We start from the raw sequence: 21,807 nt of genomic DNA, 5'->3' as shown, positions 1-21,807 counted from the left end.
TCCTTGGAAAATGTGAACCCCAAAACAGCAGCAGTACTTCAAGGGAATGCATGTAGAGCTTGTGCTAGACACTGAAAACTACCTGCATGGTCATAAAGAAGAAGATGCTTAAGCAAACCAGTTATTTTCTGGATAACTGTGCACATAGGGAGCCCTGTGAGTGTGATCCTAGCCACCTAGAAATCTCTTTTCCATGACTGCTTCCTGAGCAGGTAGGATATTTCATGAGACCTTATGAGGAACAATTGGGAGAGTTAGGTATGTTTAGTCTGGAGAAGAGAAGATTGAGAGGTGATATGATAGCTGTCTTAAAACACCTGAAGGGCTGTCACATGGAAGATGGAGCAAACTTGTTTTCTGCTGCTTCAGAGTATAGGACATAAAGCAATGGATTCAAATTGCAAGAAAGGAGATTCTGACTAAACATTAGGAAGAACTTTCTGGTAGTAAGAGCTGTTTGACAGTGGAAATGACTATCCCAAAAGGTGGTGGACTCCTTCACTAGAGGTTGGATTCCTGTATTGCAAGGAGTTAGGCTAGATGACGCTTCCAACCCTACAATTGTCTGTTTCTGTTATGTTAGGATTAATTTATATAGCACCATCACATACATTGTGCTCTATAGAAAACGATGACCAGGCCCTGCACCCGGGAGCTTACAATCTAATGCTCAACATAGGGGGATCAGAGGAAGGGGAGGGGAAAAGAGGCTGGAGTAACTGGGGAAAGAATATGCCATTTTGGTTACATGTATTTGAGGCTAATTTCAGGCTTTGTTACAGTCGGGCAGCCTTCCCCAAGCTGGTGCCCTCCAGATGTTGAAGTACAACTCCCATCAGCCCCAGCCATCGCAGTAGAACAGCCACTTGGAGGTCACCAACTTTGGGAAGCATATAGTAGGGCAAAGGTAATATTTAAATGGCCCACCCATGAAGATGGAGGCTGATAACATGGTGTGTGGGTCTGCTCATCTAATGTAATCAGCACCTCCTTCTTAGCAGGGTGTCCTTAACACTATTGACTTAATGGTTGTACCATTTAACTATTGCCCCAGCCACACAGGATCTGTCACAGAAAAATATCTCCCATATGGGTAAAGGTTATAGGGTCCATAGAATTCTCATGTGCTTCCTTCTTTTGTTTGGTAACAAAAACAGTTCCCAACTTGTTTTTTCTTATATAGCACTCTAGCAACCCTGTTCTGTGGTTTTGGCTGATGTTTTTGTTTCTAGTTCTGTAAACTTTCTCTAACCTTCTCTGGGGGCAGCCTGGAATTTCAGCCGCTAGAGAGGGTGAATTGTTTTATTTCCAATTTTAATATTTAGCTCTGGCACCTTTCTGAAAGGAGTACCTTTTCATCTCCAGCATTCTGATCTGGCAGGAGTTCCTTCTGCCAAGTCCCCAGAGCTGGGATGATCAATGGAGTTCCAAAAAGAATAATTAGTCATTTTTTCCCCCTTACCTTAAATTGAATTTCCATTCTGTGCAGTATTGACTTTTAACAGTTTATTGAGAGAGAGATTTGAGAAAGTCTGACTTGCATCCGACAGGCTAATCAGTCAATCGCTAATAGACCTGTGATGCTCCAGAACTACAAGCTAATGGATTTTCTATTGTTGCTTTGTCCCTCTTGATCAGATAGTCTTTCCTGGTGGCTGAGCTGAAGCACAGGGCAAAGATCTGTCTACCCCACACCAGGGCTCTGTCTTTATACAGAAGGAGAGAGGTTTCAGTTAATTTGCATTTTGTGATGTTTCTTCCACCACTTTTTAAACAACTGTGCAGTGACCATGACAGATGCTGAGTTGGCAACCCTGCAAATTAAAGTTCCCAAAAGAAAATGCCGCAGACGTAGAAAAGAATTATCTAATCTCAGAGCCAATGCATTGCAGTAGACACAAGTTTGGACATGGTGCTGGAACCAGGATTAATTCACTGGGCAGGTTTCTCATATCTGTGATCACATTGTAGAATTCAGCTTTTTAAGAATCCCAGGCTCCTTTTTTTGTTTAATTTTAGAAAAGCAAATGTCTTTGACAGGTAAATCTTGGAAAGGTTCTCAGCATTATCTGGTGAAATCTCAGAAGACTGATAGAGGCTAGGGCAGGATTTCCTTGTGGGATAAGGAATGGGTCATAGTGCTTTGCATAATGCCTTGTCCCTTTCCGTGTCTGCCACAAGCAAAATAAATGATGCTTCATAAAAAAAAATGTGCTCAATTTGCATGATTTATTCATTCTGCTTTTCTTTACAAAGAACTTGAATTCTTTTAATGCAAAGACCATGTCAGCCTTTGCTTAGCACAAGTCTTCCAACCACCAATCTGCATCAGTAAAATGGAAATAATAACCACTTTTTTTCTTTTCTTTTCTTAAAAAAGAAAAGTTGTCTCTTTTAAAGTGTCATGGACATTATTAAGAATAATAATCTTATTGCAGAATGAAGCCGCTGAGGGCTGATTTAGTCTTTAGGTGTCATGTGGCGACAAGGTTAGCTGAGTGCTGAAGACTGATCCAGCAAAGTCAAATGCCATTAATTGTCTTCAATAGAGCAAGACGTGTGTTTAACTTGTGCTTAAGTGCTTTATTGGATTGCAGGAGAAAAAGAGCTGCTATTTGTACAAACCAGGATTAATAGTATGACCAGGTTGTGGGGGAAAATGGAGGGAATGACTAAGGGAGGCTGAAGAGACTTGACACAACTATTCTGATTCTGTGCAAAGGTTAGCGCCAGAATTGTGGTTCTTTCCTGATCCCTTTTCAGGCATTCTAGTGTCATAGGAAAGTATATAGAATAATTTTATTGCTTCTGAGATATTTCAAAAGAAAGCTGCTATCCTCTGTGTTCCAAGTTATATACAACCTTCTTTCAAGCCTCAGTTTTCTCTTTGATGAATGGAAGCTTTTAAAGGGAGTTATTGAGTGCAGCACTGCCTTTGATCTCTCACTGCTGTTTGCATGTGTCTGCGAATTCGGGTTTTGCATGATAATTAATGTGAGCCTGCACAGTTCTTGTAACGTAATAGACTGTGGATTTCTATCTTTCACATATCCATGCCTATGATATTTTCACAGGAAATTATCACTTGTACAGATGCTGCTTTTATTTCCTCACAGGAAGACCACAAACTTAGCACCGTTTCTCATGATTGGGGGATTTTAATCCAAGCAAGTAAGCACAGGGCATCCTATGTTGAACAACCAGTGTGAAAAGGATGCGGCAGTGCCAGATTATCTGCCTTGCCTGCAGAAGGTCCCTGGTTCAATCCCCAACATCTCCAGGTAGAGCTGTGAGAGACCTCTGTCTGCAACCCTGGAAGGTCATTGGCAGTCAGTGTAGACAGTGTGGAGCTAGATGGACCAATGGTCTGATGCGGTATAAAGCAGCTTTCTACGCTAACCTGTCCAGTAGCTAAAGGAGCTGAAAATGACTGACCAGCTGTACCTGTTCCCTCTTATATTGACAACTGCCTGCTTCCATTTTAATGAACAAGTCATAGTATTCTCCTAGTACCAAACTGCATCTGTGGTCCTGTTCAATTATTCACCTGCACTGTGTTGCCTCTCTGCGACTTCATCAAATCTTTTTGCCCCTGTTTTCTTTCTCCTTCATGCCTTTCTTCTTTTTCCATGCAGACAATCTAGCTCAAATACTTCCAGACCAATCCACAGTTCATGCAAATGCAGATCCTGTTGCATTTGTTTGTAGGTGCAACCTACGCCACACCCCCAATAGGGAATCCGTATTGCATCCTAGAGCATCTATTCCCTGTCAAATAGGTAATTCAGAAATCATTCCTGCGGCTTGGAGCCAACATAGTTTTCTGATGACTCCTCTGGATGATTTAGGATCTCTTTCAGATCATTTCCAATCATCTGCTTGAACCAGCCTTGCAAACTCAGAGGGGTGTAGCTGTATGAACTTGTAAGTCTGTACACGAGTACATGGTATGCATGGGGGGGGGAACCCCCAACTGATCTGTGGTAGAGACTGTACTGTTGGAACAGCAAGGAATAAAAATTCCGCGCTTTCAGTGTTCATCTGGGTTTCCCTTGCATTTGGTGGTTTGCCAGGTATGAATTAGGGGTCCCTAGCGATCTGCTATGTCTGCCCTTGACATAAAAAAACAAGTTTGGAGAAGGAAGCATTGGAGAGTCTCATATTGTCAGAGTAATCGTCTCTTTTTTAAAAAAGAAACACCACAGATTTCTTGAAACTGCCCCTTTGCTAGAGTCCATTATCCCAAAAGCAGCTGTTTAAATGAGGAAGGGAAGTATTGCGAATTCTGTCCTGCTTTTAAAAGGAGACGCCTGCACTTTTGTGAGACAAGGAAAGCAAGGCACAGTCCACCACAGGAGAGATTTTTTTCAAGCTGAAGCTACCCTACAATCTTACGCTAAGAAGCTCTGATGTAACAGATTGTTGAACCTCACCAAATGTGGCATTGCATTGGGACTTCTCTCTCTCTCTCCCACCTCCCTTTGCATGGTTCATAAACACCAACCACTGACAGATACATTTGGGAGTTGAGTCATCCTTTTGCCTTGAGATGTATACACTTTGAAAAGCACTAAATGTTTCCTACGTGTCCTATATCTTTGCTCTCTCCTTTCCTCTTACATAGCTAAGTAATGTACAGCACTGTAGCAGTCAGGGATCATTTTAGTTGTATCTCATAACATCTTGGGAGCCACAGCTTCACCATCCCTCGTAAATGCTTATTTCACTACAGTCGTACCTCCGCTTATGTATCCCTCTGGATACGTAAACTTCGAGATGTGAACGCAGCAACACCGGAAGTGTTTTTCCAGGTTTTTCCAGGTTTTGCTGTGCATGCCTGTGCAGAAGCGGTCCTCCGGTTGCGAATTCCTTGGGATGCAACCAGACCTCCGGAACGGATCCCATTCGCAACCGGAGGTACCACTGTATTTGAGATCTTCTCCTAGAACCTCAATCTGGTTCTATCTGCTCTGCAGAGTACTGTATTTTTTGCTTTATAAGATGCACCAGACCACAAGATGGACCTAGTTTTTGGAGGAGGAAAACGAGAAAAAAAAATTCTGAATCTCAGAAGCCAGAACAGCAAGAGGGATGGCTGTGCAGTGAAAGCAGCAATCCCTCTTGCTGTTCTGGCTTCTGGGATAGCTGCACAGCCTGCATTCGCTCCATAAGACGCACACACATTTCCCCTTACTTTTTAGGAGGGAAAAAGTGAGTCTTATAGAGCAAAAAATACGGTATATCCTTTTAAAGTCCAGCTTTTCAAAGGATAACCAATTACTTGTAATTACCCAGTTGTAGAGGCACACCACACACATATACAGTACATTGTAAACTCCATGGTCTGATACATGATTTTTGTGCCCCTCACCGGCCTGTGCCCCCAAGCAGGGGCTGGTTTCGCCAACCCCTAGGTATGTCTCTGCTCAGTTCTAATTGTAAGTTGGGTTGTTTTTGTAGCCTTTCGTAGGTATTGTGTCACATATAAAGAGAACACTTCAGAAGCCACTGATGTCATAGAAGCCAGTGATATATTAGCTTCAGCCACATAATGTTGACATAAGGGGAGACAACAGCCACTTCATGGGCCGTGACTAGAGTCAAAAGGGAGTGAAGATAAACTGTTCTCAATAGGCCTGCAGAAAGCAAGACAGGGAGAAAATAAACAAAAGCTCTGGGATTCCCAGAAATAAACAGTTTTGATAGGCAATAATTTGGAAGTGCTTCCAGAGTTGACAGAAAAGAAAAAATATCAGTGGTCTCAGGACAATATTTTGCAATCATTTGCTCAAATAGCAAAGTTATTTGGATGGAATAGCGTTTTAGAAGAGCAACTAACGGCTTAGCTAATTGAAAAAATGTTAGTTGTGATCCCTCAAAACTAATACCAGTGAAAGTGGCAGCCAAAATGTTCAAAGCTGAAGCAACTTCCCTTGAAGGAGATGTCACAATGTTGGGGGGTTTTGTTCAGAAGAAAAGTGAGTAAGAGGATCATGATGAAGGTGTATAAAATCATGCATGGTATAGAGAACGTGGAGATACGTTTTTCTCCCTTCTTACAGTGCTAAAACTAGGAGACCTCCAATAAAGTTGAATGTTGAGAACTTCAGGACAGGCAAAAGGATTTATTTAAACCATGGAATTTGCTACTAAAAGATGTGGTGGTAGCCACCAAATTGGACAGCTTTAAAAGCAAGTTAGACAAATTCATGGAGGACAAAGCTATCAATCACTATCAGTCATGGTGGTAGAATATACCCTCAAATATCAGAGGCACTAGACCTCTGAATAAACCAGTTGTTGGAGAGGACATTAGTGTCACTGCACTCACATTCTCCTTATGCACTTTCAGCTGGCATCTGGTTGTCCACTCTGATAACAAATTGCTGGACTAGATAAGCCTTTATTCTGATCCAGCAGGGATCTTTCAATGTTGTTACCTGTAGGAATCAGATTTCTAAGTGATCTCAAAATCTAGTATATTTGTATATGTGTTTGTGAAGATAGGTAATATGCCAATTTTGAACATGGAATTATCTTCGTAGTCCACCTGTGTAATGTTGCTGGATACATTATACAATTGTTCTACATGGCAGCAGTAAGGAATGGTTTTTCTATAAAAGGCCACTGATGTATGGAGAAAATCAGTCAAGGCTTTAGGCCAAGGGTGGGTGGAGCTGGAATCAAAAGTGGGTGGAGCTCATAGTAGGAAGAAAGAATAGAAAACAAAACATTAAAATCTCTGTCCATTTTGCACATACTGTGCACAGTTGCATAAAGCTCTTCCCTCCTAAATTAAAAAAACCCAAACATTAGCCTATAAGTTTCTGTACCTTTCCTTGAATGGAGACAGACCAGTGTCTATCACAGTAATAGGGCAATACTTTAGTGCACACATCTCTTTTAAATCAGGGCATTTGTGCAAGTATGTGCACATGAGAGAGGAGTACTCTGCAAAGATTGCACAATGACTCCTGCTTATCTGTTGCATTTATATTCTACCTTTTGTCTGAGGAGTTCAGAATAGCGTACATGGATATGCTATCCAGGTCAGGCCCCAGAAGAGCTAAAATAGTTCAGCTCGTTCTGTACCACACACTAGAGCCACGAGAAAGGATTTCACAATATATTTGGGAAATTGCTCATTCATGTCTTACGAAGTGCTGGTACTGTTCCCTCCACCCTTTAATTTTTTTAAGGTGTTTGAAACAGTGAATGGACTCTTGGAGGCTGATGATGTAACCATTTTATACAAATGTAAGGCTTGATTTGTTTGTGTGGTTTTTTTTCTAATGATCCACAGCAAAATGTAAACCTGTGCAGAAAAACTGAGAAGATGCATGAGACGTCTTATTCTGTATGTTTGTCCTCACCCTCTTGTCTCTAATCTCTATAAATAAATAAGAATCTGTAGGAAATCCTTAAGACAACATCCCACTTGCTCCTGCCCTTTAGTAAAAAAAACCTTTTCTACAATACTATACAATAAAGCTATTGTTCTTACAGACATCTAGTTTGGGAACCTTGACCCTGTTTGGAGATAACTGGATTTATTTCCTAGATGGCATGGCTTGCCTTTGGCCAGTAAGAGTTTCGGTGCCTTCTATCTAAAACTTGGCCTAAATGAAAGGAACAGGCTTGTCAGCAAGCAAAATACAACACAGGTGCATTTAGAATAAGAAAAATCCACAGTGGTTGCAGTTTTCATGTTGAACAGCACTTCCCCATTAAATAATTAACCAGCTTCAGCCTCAAAACCAATGACCTGAAACTTGACATGCCACCAGGGTATGACTGTCTGTCAGGTTTTGGGCAAATCTGAGAAGCTCTTTAAGGAGATTGAGCTTTTGTCTCTGAATTGTTTTCCTAACACATTTTAGCCCTCCATAGAACTTGATGCATGGAGGATTTGCCTTGAAACTGTTCCAAATCTTCTTTTCTTTAAGTCAAAACCTTGGGAGACAACATTTGGGGGAAGACGTGGGAGGAGAAAATTAAAGCAATTGACTGTTTTATCTAAATGTTCTCTATACCCGCCCACCCTCCATTAGTTCCAAATGAAGCCTTTGTTTTCTGGGTCAAAGTATCCAAACCTTCTGCACCTATATTTTCTAAGCTATCTATGAACCAGTGCTTTGGTGTAGGGATGTAAAGCTGTGCCCCTCCAGATGTTGTTGGACTACAGTTCCAGTCATCTTTGACCATTTATTTGTCTTTCTGAGGTTGATGTGAATTGGAGTTTAATTTTTTTTAGAAGGATCCCCATCCCTGCTGCATGCAGTCCCCCCTCATCCATTCCCCCATTCCAGGTGATGAAAGGAGAGACAACTTTGTTGAATTTTGGAGGGTATGTGGTGACATACCAGATGGATAGGAATAGCCTGACCACTGTGAGAGGTGTGGGGGAAGAGGGAGTAAGAGCTCTCAAAGCAGTTCTCTGAATTTGCACATACACCCATTTTTTGAACCAGTTTTGGCACCCAGAAACCCTTTTTGGGCTCAGGCCTGCTGCGAGCCTTTGTCAAGTGTTGCAGGATCCTTCTGTTAAAAGTATCTTAACTCTTCATTAGCTTATAATAGCTGAGCAAGAGGATCAAATAAAACTTCTGCCAGCTGCATGTGAATGTTGTGCCTTATTTATAGTTCCCTTGGTCCTGGGAAGCGTGATACCTTAGTGGTAGCACACATGGTTTGCATAACAATGGCCCCATGTTCAACCCTTCAACTCAGGTATCAGGCCTTGAAGAGTTGTTGCCTGTCATGAGTGGCCAATAACTTACGGGTGACAAGTTTGCATATTATTCCCATCCCCCAGTTTTCATTGAAGGGGTCTATGGCTATGATCGGAAAGGGTCATAGCTCAGTGTCAGAGCATATGCTTTGGATTCACAATGACCCAGGTTCAATCCCTGACACCTCTAGATTGTACTGGAGTGGGGAAACCCTGTTTAAGAGCCTAAATGGGTGCTGCCAGTCTCTGTAGACAATATTGGAGAGGATGGACTGGTGGTTTGACTCTATAAGATAGCTTCCTACATTCTTTGTATTATTTTAGGAATTGGAAGCTGGAGTTAAAGTGAGGTTTGACTTTCATCCTCATAGTACATGTATAGTGAAATGCTTATTTTGTTTGTAAAAGGCTGTCATTCATTCTGGATAGGTTGTCTTCTCTTAAACTGAAATTTATAGAAGCCCATTTGTAAATTAAACTGAAATTTACAGAAGCCCACTAAGAGCCCATTCAAACATTCAAATGCCATAGTCTTATTGCACAATTAATCCACCTCAAAACTTCTGTAGAATACTATTTGTTTGGAAGCATTCCTATATCAGAATCTTGCTCCATATAGAAAACCTACACACCAAGGACAAGCTTTCAAACAAATGTTTTTTCCATGTGCATTCTGAGGTGCATTATATCTCAGTGGCTGGACATTTGAATATGCTTTGTTCGCAAGGCCTCCAGAGACAAAGACACCTGTGGTTTGTACCTTCTGCACATTCACCTGTGTGTAATTAGGTCAGACATTGCTAGGGGGGATTATTTTTGCTGCAGAAATGATGAAATGCAACCTGCTGGGAGAATGCTCTTTTTATGTTACAGAACTTTAAACACTTGATGGCTCAGCCAGGACCACAGGTGTACGACTTCAGAACTTCTGGATTATTGCTGGAAAATACTTTCAAGTGCTTTATCTGATTATCTTTCTTATCTCTGTGTGGAACAAATTCCACTAGGATTCACCACACATCCTTTATCCTCCAAGACTGCTTTATCAGCTCATTTTAATTACAGGTATAAGCTCTGTTTATAACTAAAAGATTTATCAACAACTCTGTCTTCAAAGCACAGTGATGTTGGTGAAGAAGATTGGGTATGAGTCCTAAAATATAAAACTAACTCAGTTCCTCCATATGAACCAGTAACAAGTAGTAGTAGTAGTAGTAGTAGTAGTAGTAGTAGTAATGTGGGACAGATGCCTGAGAGGAGGAAGATATCTGTGTTTACATTCCTTTACTTCTAATTCAGTGCATGCTGCCATCTTTCTAGCTTTGTGTGTTGAAGTAGCTTACAGCAGTTTGGCTTCCAACTGTAATAGGCAGGGAATAGGCAACAGCTATCCAAACACTTTTATGACTATTTCATGTTTACTACTGTAGAATCATTTTGCTAGGGGGTTATTCTATTATAATTATCATTCATCCTTAACATGCAACTTTTTTGGTATAAGTTCATATATTTCTTACAAAGTTCTAGGTAGAGACTTATTTAAAACAATGACTATATAATGGAACAATTCTTTTACAGCTCAATTCTATGGTAGTTCACTAGGAAGTAAATTCAATTGTAATCAGTGAAGCTTACTTCCAGATATCAGCTAGAAGTGTTGCTATCTTAATTAACGATATAATTTTTAACTTCTATATTTACTGTTACATTTCTGTTCCTTTAGAAAGAAATAATCCTGAAGGGCATAGCTTCTCTTACAAGTAATCATACAATATTGGCAAACTAGATCAGCTATCTATTTTAGGAAAGCAAGGGCAACTTTAATATTTGCTTTTTTGTTGAATATGGGAATAATTGAAGACAGCATCAGGTAAAAATGGCTTTAAAATAAGCAAGTTCAATACTTACTGGTATTGTGGAACACTCAGATTAAAAGCTGTGTTGTCAACAGTTTTAACTCTAGATGCATCTGGATTTTTATATTTTTACAAAACAGGTAATTGTAGTTTTCTGACAAGCTGGAAGTACCATTTTAAGTTTTGACTGTCTCCTGCCATAAAACTTGTCGCAGGGAGGAAATGAGGAGGGGTTGTCTGTGGAGCCTTCATTGCAGCAGGATCTTCAATAGTTGCCCCACAGCTAATTGCCCCACAGTTTGGGCCTATTGACAGTTAACTGAAAGGAAAATTTGTACCTGCAGCAAAAAACCTTTGGCTTATCACAGGTATACCGGTAAGTTAGGCTGCAATCCTTTACACTTTTGTCGTTTAGTCATTTAGTCGTGTCCGACTCTTCGTGACCCCATGGACCAGAGCACGCCAGGCACTTCTGTCTTCCACTGCCTCCTGCAGTTTGTCAAACTCATGCTCGTAGCTTCGAGAACACCACCCAACCATCTCGTCCTCTGTCGTCCCCTTCTCCTTGTGCCCTCCATCTTTCCCAACATCAGGGTCTTTTCCAGGGAGTCTTCTCTTCTCATGAGGTGGCCAAAGTATTGGAGCCTCAGCTTCAGGATCTGTCCTTCCAGTGAGTACTCAGGTCTGATTTCCTTCAGAATGGATAGGTTTGTTCTTCTTGCAGTCCATGGGACTCTCAAGAGTCTCCTCCAGATTCAAAAGCATCAATTCTTTGGCGATCAGCCTTCTTTATGGTCCAGCTCTCACTTCCATACATCACTACTGGGAAAACCATAGCTTTTAATATACGGACCTTTGTTGGCAAGGTGATGTCTCTACTTTTTAAGATGCTGTCTAGGTTTGTCATTGCTTTTCTCCCAAGAAGCAGGCGTCTTTTAATTTCGTGGCTGCACTTTTACCTAGCAGTAATTCTCATGGGATTTGTTCTGAATGGACACCTATAAAATTGCACTATGTAGTTTGTATACCTTCATTACCAAGAAACTTCTCATGAAATACTGGATCCTGGTCCCAGAAGCCTCTTGTTTCCCTCTACTGTGTTGGAATATTTGAATTTAGGGGCCTAAGAACATTTTAATCCACTTTTCTACCATCAGGCAGCCTGTACAATCCTAGGCACCATCTACCACAAATAGAAAGCAAGGTCTCGGCAGAAATTTGCAGATGGTAACATTTGGATATTGGCCACATGTAAATGGAACCTCCATGTTTAGAGGCAATATAGCTCTGAATACTAGCTGCCAGAGGACAAATAGAAGGATGTTGCCTTCATGCTGTGGTTGTAAATATACCTGGAAGCAGTTGACTAGCCACTGTTGGAAACAGAATGGTGGCCCAGATGGATCTTAGCCTGATCCAACCAGGCAGTTCTTAAACCACAGAGAAGTAGTTTAGGATGGTGGGAGACTTGCTGCCATCCAGTTGTAATTGGTCTGCAACTCACATCACCCCTAACCAGTATGCCCAGTAGTCAGGGATAAAGAGAACTGGAAGACCAGAAGTTCCCCACCTTGATCAGTTCTTAAGGTGAGACAAATCAATGTACACACAGTTCCCTTTCTTGTATATTAGACAGGATTGTTGTATAAATATTCTGTTGTATAAATATTTTCAGACATGCATGTGAGTGAGTTTAAATGTATTTTCAGTTGCCACATGGTTTTTGCCATCACTATAAGCCAGGAATAGCCAACATGGATCACAACTCCAATCAGCCCCAGACAGTATGTCCAACGGTCAGGAATGATGGGCGTTGTATCCCAATAATATATTAAGGGTGCCATGTGAACAATGCTATTGAATTTAAAATGGGTCTGATTCGTGTTAGAATTCTCAGAGTCCTTGTTGTAGTTATACTAGGATCAGAGCTTTCCATAAAGAACATAGAATATTTGTATTTCTTAAAGCCATATAAACCAGAATGAGATAAGCTGCTCCTGAAATTACTGTCTGAGCGGAAAACATGTCAAATATGCATGAGCCTCCCAGCCCAGAGGGTGTTGGGGGCTGGGGAGGGATATTGAAAATGGAATGCATTTGTTCCCCTCAGCTAGGAGACCATTTGCTCTCTGCCTCACCTCTAATCCTCATTAAAAGAGTTCACTGAACTCAGCTGCTTTTGAAAGAAAATTGAAGAGCATCATCTCATCTTATTTCTCAGAGCAAGCTGAAAGGATGGCAGTGGTGTCTTCACATTCTCCATTTCCTCTTTGGAGTTTTGAAAATAAAAAAAATATATACCCATAGTGACAGGCTCTTTCATTAGCTTTTTGTACTTCCCTGCCCCTCAGGATAGTGACAAGGAATTCAACACAAGTCTGTTACATGTCTGCAGTTGTTCAAAAGCATGAGGGATGGGCATATTATTCTCACAATACAGAAATCTGAGCTGAGGGGCTGGCATACAGGAGTGAGTCGATCAGAATACGCTTGCTCAGACTGTGTATTCCTTGGGTTATGCATTCTACATAGTTTGTTTATTTAGTTTTTATTGAGATATCTTGCCTTCTGGTTGTCTTTTTCTATTTTATACGTTTCCAAGTTCTGAGGGAGGAAGCATTGCTTCTTATGGGACATTTACTTTTTGTTACTGGCATGTTTTGTTACATGCCTTGGAGGTATCTCTAGGCCAAAAGGTGCTCCTGGATTCTCATATATAGTTGTAGCTGTTGACTTCTTTTCTCATTGGTGAGTAATATGGAAACCTCAACCAGAAGTAGTTGTCATGGCGCATGTGAGGCTGCTGTCAAAAGCAAACAAAACACTCTTGCATCTTCTCTTCTCCGCCACCCTGGTAATGTCTAGCAATTGCTGTTGACTTTAAAAAAAAGCAATTTGGTTTGATCGCAAATGAGGATCACCCTTAATACCTCGCTTTGTCACTGAGTTAAACCAGCTGCAGAAAACAGACCCATTTCCTCTGTTTCCTCTCTTTATCTGCTGTCTGTCATTTCTGAGGGAAATTTATGCTGACTTGGTTCACTCACCATCTCTCATGCTCTGGTACCCATAGACAAGACAAGAACAGGGGTGGGTGGGAATCTACATTAACTTGAGTCCATGGTGATAATGATTCACCCCATTGTTCTGTTGGCTAACTCAGCTAGTCCTCCTGTTCAGGAATTTATTTAGCCATTACTTTGGAGTGGTGGATGTCTTAAATGACTGAAGCCTTGTCAAAATGTATGGATTAAATCTGAATTTAATCTAGTAGTCAGTGACTGAAGCCACCAGAAAAATCAAAGTAATTATGCAACAAAAACTGTCCTGAGTAATTTTTAGTTGGAAGAATGTCCCATGTTTTGATAAGGATGTGTTACTACTTTGGGATCGGCTCCTTGCTTTTACCAATCTAGTCTCCCCGTACCAAACTAACTACTGGTACCTGTCAATAGTTACTGTGCTGCAGCAGTTGGGAGACATTAACTGTTCCTCCCTAACAGGAAATTAAGGTAACGTGCTTGATCATGTATCAGATGGCTTGGGTAATAGAAAACTGTCAGTGGCTCAGTGTTTATGTATCCCATTTATTTATTTAGTCATTCATTTTATATCCTGCCCTCCCTCATGAAGGAGCCCAGAATGGCAAACACACTAATATAAAAACATTGTAGAAAGATTCTAAAAACAGCTGAAAACATTCTCTCAGCTAGTGATTTCAGGGTTACCAGGAACAGTATCTTTCAGTCAGCAACTGCCTAGGTGAAAACAGAAATGCTTTTAAGTTCATCCTTAAACTGAGTAATGAGGGAGACAGAGATGCAGGAACACGGAAGCTGAGAAGGCCTTGTCACGGGTTAACACCCAGCAGGCAGTCCCCAGGGGCAGCACCAACAACAAAGCCCCACTTGCAGTAGGCCCTGCCCTGCGTTTTCCATAAGGAACTGGGAAAATTTGTTATTACCTAATTGGGAGGAATATTCATGCCCCCCACCCAAAAAACAACAACCCTCACACACCAGATTCAAGTGGGCTACCTAGCCTCACCCATCATGTTAGTATGTTACTTGTGCTTGAATTTCCTTGTTTTTGCTGTGTGCCCTTTTTCTGAATTGATGCATTCTCTCTTTTATTATTTTCAAGGTCTTGGGGCTTTTCCATCTCCCTCAATATTCCAAGAGTATAAAGGCCTTGCTACTGTTCCTCTTCATGCTAACAAAAAGTGTTTGCTGTGCCAAGCAATAGGCAAATGAGCGCTGAAATGGAGGCCAGGGATGGGGGGAAGCCTTCGTGACTTGCCATGTTTTAGTTGGGTTTTGTATTGAGCGGCTATTATAACAGTTCCAAGTAGTTGAAGGGAACAGGCTAGAACGTGCGTGGATGTGTGTAGAACGTGTGACCTTGTGATTCCCTTTGACAGCTGGACCATTGAGCTAGTTGGGGAGGAATTCCAAGGCATTGGCTGTGGGTTTCATTTGGCCCTTGTATTGCCTGGATATGTTATTTTCCTATTTTTATTATTTTTAAGCAGCTCAGTTGTTTCTTTATAGCTTTTGCTGCTCTCTGGTGTCTTCCTATTGCCAGAGCAACACCTGCTGGCTAAAGGGAATACAGTTGCTTTCTGTGGCTGCTTGCTGACTTTTTGCAGCCACTTCTTATTCTCTCCTTAACTTGCTTGCCTTCCCTATGCTCTTTTGTTTTCCCTGTTTGTTTGCTGAATTGGTTGCAACTCAGATACTCCTAAATTCCCACTTTCTTGTGCTACCCGAATGGAAACAAGCCAGACTCCCGTTATCACTTTTCCCTTCATCAACATCTCCTAAATGCACAGCTTCGCATCCTAGTGTCAGTTAATAGTGACTTCTCTGTGGTTCCAAGCTTTCCAGGGATGAAGAATCTGTGGCCCTCCTTAGGCTTTTGGACTCCAACTCCCATCACCCTAAGCCAGCATGACCAGTGGTCAAGGATAATGGGAATTGTACTCCAACAACATCTGGAGGGTCACAGCTTCCCTATCCCTGCTTTAGACTGTGACCATTACTGTTGTTGTTTTCTTTCTTTCTTTTAAAAAAGGAATAGCAGACAGAGAGAATGAAGGAAACAGAGCAGTGTGCACTTGAGGCACCCAGACACCAAGATTTCAATGCTGCATTTTAACATTATAATTGGTTTTTCTGTTAAGTTTTTGCCTGAATCTTCTTCTTCTTTTTTTTTTTTTTTTTTTGCTGTATATTTTCTCACAGCATTCTGCATTGCAAAGGCATTTTTACGACTCCCAGTTACAAACTGTCCTTGGCATGCATGTTTTGGGGGTCTACTTTGTTTTGGTTTTTTTGTTTTTTAAAAATTAAGCTTTATTAATTTAACAGTAAAATACAATCAAATATCAATAATAAACCCAAAAAGAATAGAAAAAAGAAAAGAAAAAGATTACAAAAAAACAAGAAAAAAAGGAAGGAAAGAGGAAAAAGAAAAAACAAACAAAAACAAATTCACAATACATAATTTCATTTCAGGAACACAAACCGTTATTTAAGTAATCTATACATGTAATGTCTAGAAAGAATTTACTTTCATATTTATACTTTTCTACTTTTCGCGTTCTTTCCATTCCTTTACACCGGTTTGGGTCCCTTCTTTATATTCTTTGACTTCTGTCTAACTTATTTTGGGGGTCTACTTTGAACCAGGACTTACTCTTAGAGCTGGTTTTCATTGCATCGTGAAGTCTGAAGTAGCAACAAGGAAAACATTCAGGCCTATGCAAGATGTTTTCGTCTCACCTCAGGATAACAACAATCAGGCCTCATACCTATTGGATTTGTGGGAAGGGCTTCCTGGCCAGAAAATGCAAGATCCAGGCAGATTTAAATTCCTGTACCTGCCTCTTAAGAAGTTAAACAGTAGATGATTTCATAGTAGTCAGAGACGAAGAAGTTAATTGAAGATGCAGAAATAAGCCTAAGTTGGGTAGCTAGCACAACTTGAACAAGAGATCCAGTGTGTTCCCTTGAGACTCCATCCAGTGTTTCTGTGTCTGCCTTGTTTCATTCATCTGTCGCTTTTGACCTTTTACCCAACTAATTTTTGCAACTAGCTCAAATGTGTGCCTTGGTATTTGTAGACATGTTGGTTCTGTCAGTAAGTATTAATAATCATCCAGACAGAACAAATAATTCAAATACCTAGGCACCAGCATCAAATATTTTTTGTGTCTAAGTAGCAGGTACATGTATTTATCTCACCTTCCATAAGGCAATGTTGAACAACAAACAACTTCCCAAAAAATCTAGAACTAAATCAGAAACGGGATGGGAGGGATGAGAGATGGGGCTTGGGGGAAGTGTGGGGTTTGGCTAACCCAAGAGTGGCCAGTCCAAGACTACACAGCAAGTCCCAGTCTTGAGCATTGTACACTGAATGTTTTACCTTTTAGAAGGATGTGTAGTGGATATGTTTAGCTGTTTTGTAAGGTTTTTAAACTTGGCCTTCACATTTCCTTCAGAACGAGCATGTATTATTATTTCAACCCAGTGGAGTAATCACAGTGTATATTTCCTATCATTCATAGAAGCAGGATAAGATCAAGGCTGGATTATCCATTAAGCAAATTACTCTGTAGAACCGGGCCTCAGCCAGATATGGTTTTGCTATCTGGAGCTTCCCAGTGTGAAAAGTGTGTCCAGCCTGCTGGTTGGATTTTTATCTCCATCCTCCTCCACTGTCACGCACAACACAGAAGATGGCGCCTGTTTCCATGTCACAAAAGACGAGTTGTGTACAACTCTCTGCCTGGAAAAAAAATAGACGTTATTGTTTGCCTGACTGATACAAAAAGCTAAATATTCCCATATTACAGGAAATCTAATTGGTGGGGCCATGATTGGATAAACTGAAAACTGGCATCTGTGTCCACAGAGATGCATTTGTCTTTGTGTATGAATTGTAGCAGATGAAGAAGCCTGGCGCTTAGAGCTAGGAGAGAATATGGCTCAGTACAAAATCCCCTGTCTGGGAGAGACTGCCCTAGCTGTGGGCTGCCGCCTCCCTGCTTCTAAAGTGAGAACAAATATTGGGGGCAGGGGGTAGGAATTAGTCAGGAAATTGAGCATCTGAAAACGGAGACGCAGAGATGAAAATACTTGCTCTTGCAGCATTGCCTCTAGTGGGCCCATATGGCGGGCGATGCAGAGAAGAAGGGGTGTGGGTGTGGAGGAATCTTGGCAATGAAGTAACTTCAAACAATGTTTTTTTTAAAAAATCAAAGATGGCTAGTTATTGCTGGATTCCAACACAGTAGGGTCAGACAGCAGAAAATGCTCTGATGAAACACCTCCATCCTAGCTGGCAGCCTCCTCCTAAGCTGGGCCAGCTAATTGTGCCAGAACGGTCTGTGGTTTTGAAGCAATGAGGGAGCTGGATGGGGCTTGCCAAATTCCTTTATGCTTGTGACTGAAGCCAGAACTAATACTTCTAAAACACAGCAGCCTTGTCCTTGTTATGGAAAAGTGTTGCCTTTGTGGACCGTTCTTCACTCCCCCCCCCCCTTTTCTTCTTCTTCTTTCCTTTGCCTTCCCTGTCCTTAGCAGCAATCTTTGGCTGCCCAGATACCCACAGGGCTTTTGTGCTCTGCGTTTTACAGCAAAAATAAATAAAGTTCAGAAATGCAAAACTTCCCCCCTCCTTTTAATGGGTGGGAAAGCTTCCATATTCTGCAGGCTTTTACAGATCTCCGCCACTTCCTCTGGGATGTCAGTAAGCAGAAAATATCCCACTTCCTGGGCTGCATAATTATATTGTCGCTTTTGAGCTGTCCTCTTTAAACAAGAGGGTGGAAAATTGGTCCCTATTACTGAACCAAGTCTCTTCCTTCTCTTTCCTTTTCTTCTTTTTATACGATAGATCTCCTCCCCCTGTCTGGCCACCCCAATCCCTTTGGCATCCTATTGAGTGACTTCTTTTTGACACTTCCCTCCCTCTGTGCAAGTGGTGCTGGATCTTGCACCCCTGGGCTGTGTGCAGAAATAAATTGCTCCTGCTGCTGGGATCTGGGAAAGAAGAAGTGCTTTTAGCGAGTGTCGTGTTTCTCCAATGTAGATTAAAACAGATTCTGGCATCCCTTGGGAATGCTGGGGCAGGACCCCCTGCACCCCATTCAAGAACAGGTTAGCTGAGTGTGGCTCTCCTTTGTTAGGGCTCAGTGTCTTGATTAGGTTACACATTTGTGCTTGCTTTGAATAATGTGGAAGCACTCTTGAGAAATTCCTTTGCCTGAAAAAAGAGAGAGTGAAAGGAAGAGAAGGGGAAGTGTTGAGGTGCATGGGAGGGAGGGACTAAGGGCTTGTTGAGACTGGCAGCTGAAGGTCAAAGGTCTGCTGCAACCTTGAGACGCCTAACTGACCTTTTAAGTCTGTTGTCTGCATTGCCATTGCTGGCTGAGACTAATTGTTTGCTGGCATATTTAGAAGGGCTGCTAGAGACCAGTATATTTGCTGCTGCTGTTTCACTGAGCTCTATAGAATGACACTAAGCAGCCTCATGACAGGCAGTTGTCATCTTTGTCGCAATAGTCAGTTTTTTATATTTATTTAAGGGATAGATGGATCATGCAGGCAGTTTCCTGATCAGCACATGTACAAAGAATTAGTTTTTCTTGTCCAGGGTGCCGAGGGTTCATGCGTTGCTTTGATATGGAAATAATCTCCTGATTGGCCTCCTTCAGAGCTGGTGCTCTGGGGAAAGTGCCATATTTGGTTTCTCAGAAATCCAGCCACGGCTATATACTTCTCCACAAAATGCCTAACTGCATTTTTTTTACAGAATAGAGCATTCAGTTCTCAAGCTATCTCTTTATTCACTTTGCCCTCATAGGTATTTCCAATTTCTTCTCTTCAACTGAGGTGGACACTTCCTTATGTTAGCTTTTGCCACCTTTCGTTAAACACCATCAGAGTCAAAGCATCCCTTCCCCCCACCCTGTCACAGGGCTCTATTCTTGCTGCTGATTTGGCTGTACTTCTGGTATCCGTTGCCTCCTTTTAATTCTACACACCATCAGCCATGTGCCAATTAAGTTTTCTGTGGCTACATGGCTCCTACGGGGAATAATCAGCTTAATAGCAGAACTGTGAGAGTTATATTAATCTGTCTTCACTGACTGATCAAAAGTAAGCAAAAAACCAAAGAACAAGAACAAGTTTCGTGGGTCTGTACTTCCTGCACTGAGATTTATTTATTTTGTGATAATGGTGGTGATGCTGACTCTTCGCCATATGGTCCCAGGGTGGGTTACAACAATATGCAAACACGTTATTAAAATCAGCAAACGCCATTTGCTATCCAAGGAATAGGGTGGGTCCTATCAGTGTCAAAGTCCAAGGTAAAGAGGAGTTTCTTCAGCATAACATGAAAACTATACAACGAAGGGAATTCCACAGCTCAAGGCTGCCACCAATGGCTCTCTCATAAGAGCATAGGATGAATCTGCTGGATCTGACCATCTAGTTCAGCATCCTGTTCTCTCAGTGGTCAGCCAAATGCCTGTGCGAAGCATGCAAGCTTGAACATAAGCACAACAGCACTTTGCCTTCCTGTGATTCCCAGCAACTGCTATTCAGATGGCAGACTGACATAGGAATATGGCCACCATGTGGTTAACGGCCGTTGATAACCTTGTCCTCCATGAATTTGTCTTTTAAAGCCATCCAAGATGGTGGCCACCACTGCCTCCTGTGGGAATGAGTTCCACAGTTCAACTGTGTTGCATAAAGAAGTACTTTCTTTTATCTATTCTGAAGCTTCCAACATTCAGCTTCCTTTGAATGGCCACAAGTTCTAGTGTTAGCAGAGAGAGAGAGAAACTTTTCTCTATCCACTTTTTCAATTCCATGCTTAATTTTATAAACTTCCACCATGTCACCTCTTACTCACCTATTCTCCAAACTAAAAAGTCCCAAATGCTGCAGTCTTGCCTCATAGAGGAGTTGCTGCCTTGATCATTTTCTGAACCTTTTCCAACTCTACAATACTCTTTTTGGGGAGAGACGAGTAAAACTGTGAACAGTTTTCCAAATGCAGTCGCAGCATAAAACAATTTCTCCCAGGCTGCCCTCCCATCCACAAACCTCCCAAAAGCAGTCAAAAGCCCCCCTCTGCCTATCTTGAGGATCTGTAGGGAATGAGGCAGTTTTTCACATATTTGGGAATTGAGACATTTAAGCACTAATGTCAGCACCTTGAATTTGGCCTATAAACAATCTGGCAACCAGTGAAGCTATTTTAAACAGGTGTTATGGAAATTCTAAATGTAATCTCAGCCAGAAATCTGGCTACTTCAGTTTGGTCAGGATTCTCTGTAGTCTTTAAGAGCGGCCCCACTTAGAGCTCATAGCAGTAATCCAGTCTGGAAGTATTCAAGCCATCTCTTATTATGTTCCCTCCCTATCCCAAGGTTTCAGGCTAGCCAACGGAATTGTTTGGCTGCGTATATGGATCTCTGTCCCATAAAAATCTTGCCATAAAAGCATCTCCTTGTAACCCAGCTACACACCCAGTTTTTAATATTTTCACTAGATATTGCTGGGTTTAGGGGTATTTTAAGTGTAAATACCCCATGAAAGCTTTTTAGACCTTGAGGCAAAATCACCAGTTCAGCTCTCTACTGCCACATGGAGAAATTTCTGCATGGATGATATAATAATAATACTGTAATAATAATAATAAAACTTTATTGTCACTACACCACCTGTGTGCAGTGAAATTAAATGAGCCCCCTACCCCCCCCCCACATACACTCAGTCCTATTCCATTTCACAAGCTGATTCAAAGCAAGCCCAAGCTACCATGTCTGATAGGTTTTATACTATAAATTACAGGAGTGCACCTTTTTAAAATTGACCTTATGATTCCTCACTAAAGTAACTTAAGAGTCACTCAAAATCTTCTCTATGCCATGCACATCCATTGTCTCCAAAGACATATAATTTTTTTTTGCATAACTGTACTAAATTGAAGGATGCAGTTGCAGCTTCTGATGACAATTAGATGCTATCATGGAGTACATACTTTTCAGCTCTCATGAGTATGCCTTTGAGTAATTGCAGACATATCCATGGAACTAGGCCATATGTTTTGTTCTCCATGAAGTGTGTCTCTGGGGAGTACAGGTAAGCATTGCGTGGGGAAATTCCAAGTGGGCCTAAATGTAACAAGGTCCAGCTT

General features: G+C 41.4%; 1 protein-coding gene and 1 long non-coding RNA gene across 3 annotated transcripts in view; both read left to right on the top strand.

Moving 5' to 3' along the window:
- The window catches only part of HS6ST1 (heparan sulfate 6-O-sulfotransferase 1), a 184,886-nt gene that overhangs the window by 49,008 nt on the left and 114,071 nt on the right, over positions 1-21,807 (top strand). The window lies entirely within an intron of this gene.
- The window catches only part of LOC308478626, a 56,263-nt gene continuing 48,399 nt past the window's right edge, over positions 13,944-21,807 (top strand). For both annotated transcript variants that reach the window (XR_013987198.1, XR_013987199.1), the window contains exon 1: positions 13,944-14,099. This is a non-coding gene — a long non-coding RNA (uncharacterized lncRNA). The remainder of the gene's footprint in view (positions 14,100-21,807) is intronic.

Source organism: Podarcis pityusensis, assembly GCF_964106645.2.
Source record: "Podarcis pityusensis genome assembly, chromosome: 5".
NCBI lineage: Eukaryota > Metazoa > Chordata > Lepidosauria > Squamata > Lacertidae > Podarcis > Podarcis pityusensis.
Note: the sequence above shows the minus strand (reverse complement) of the source record. Positions and strands in the feature narration are given on the sequence as shown.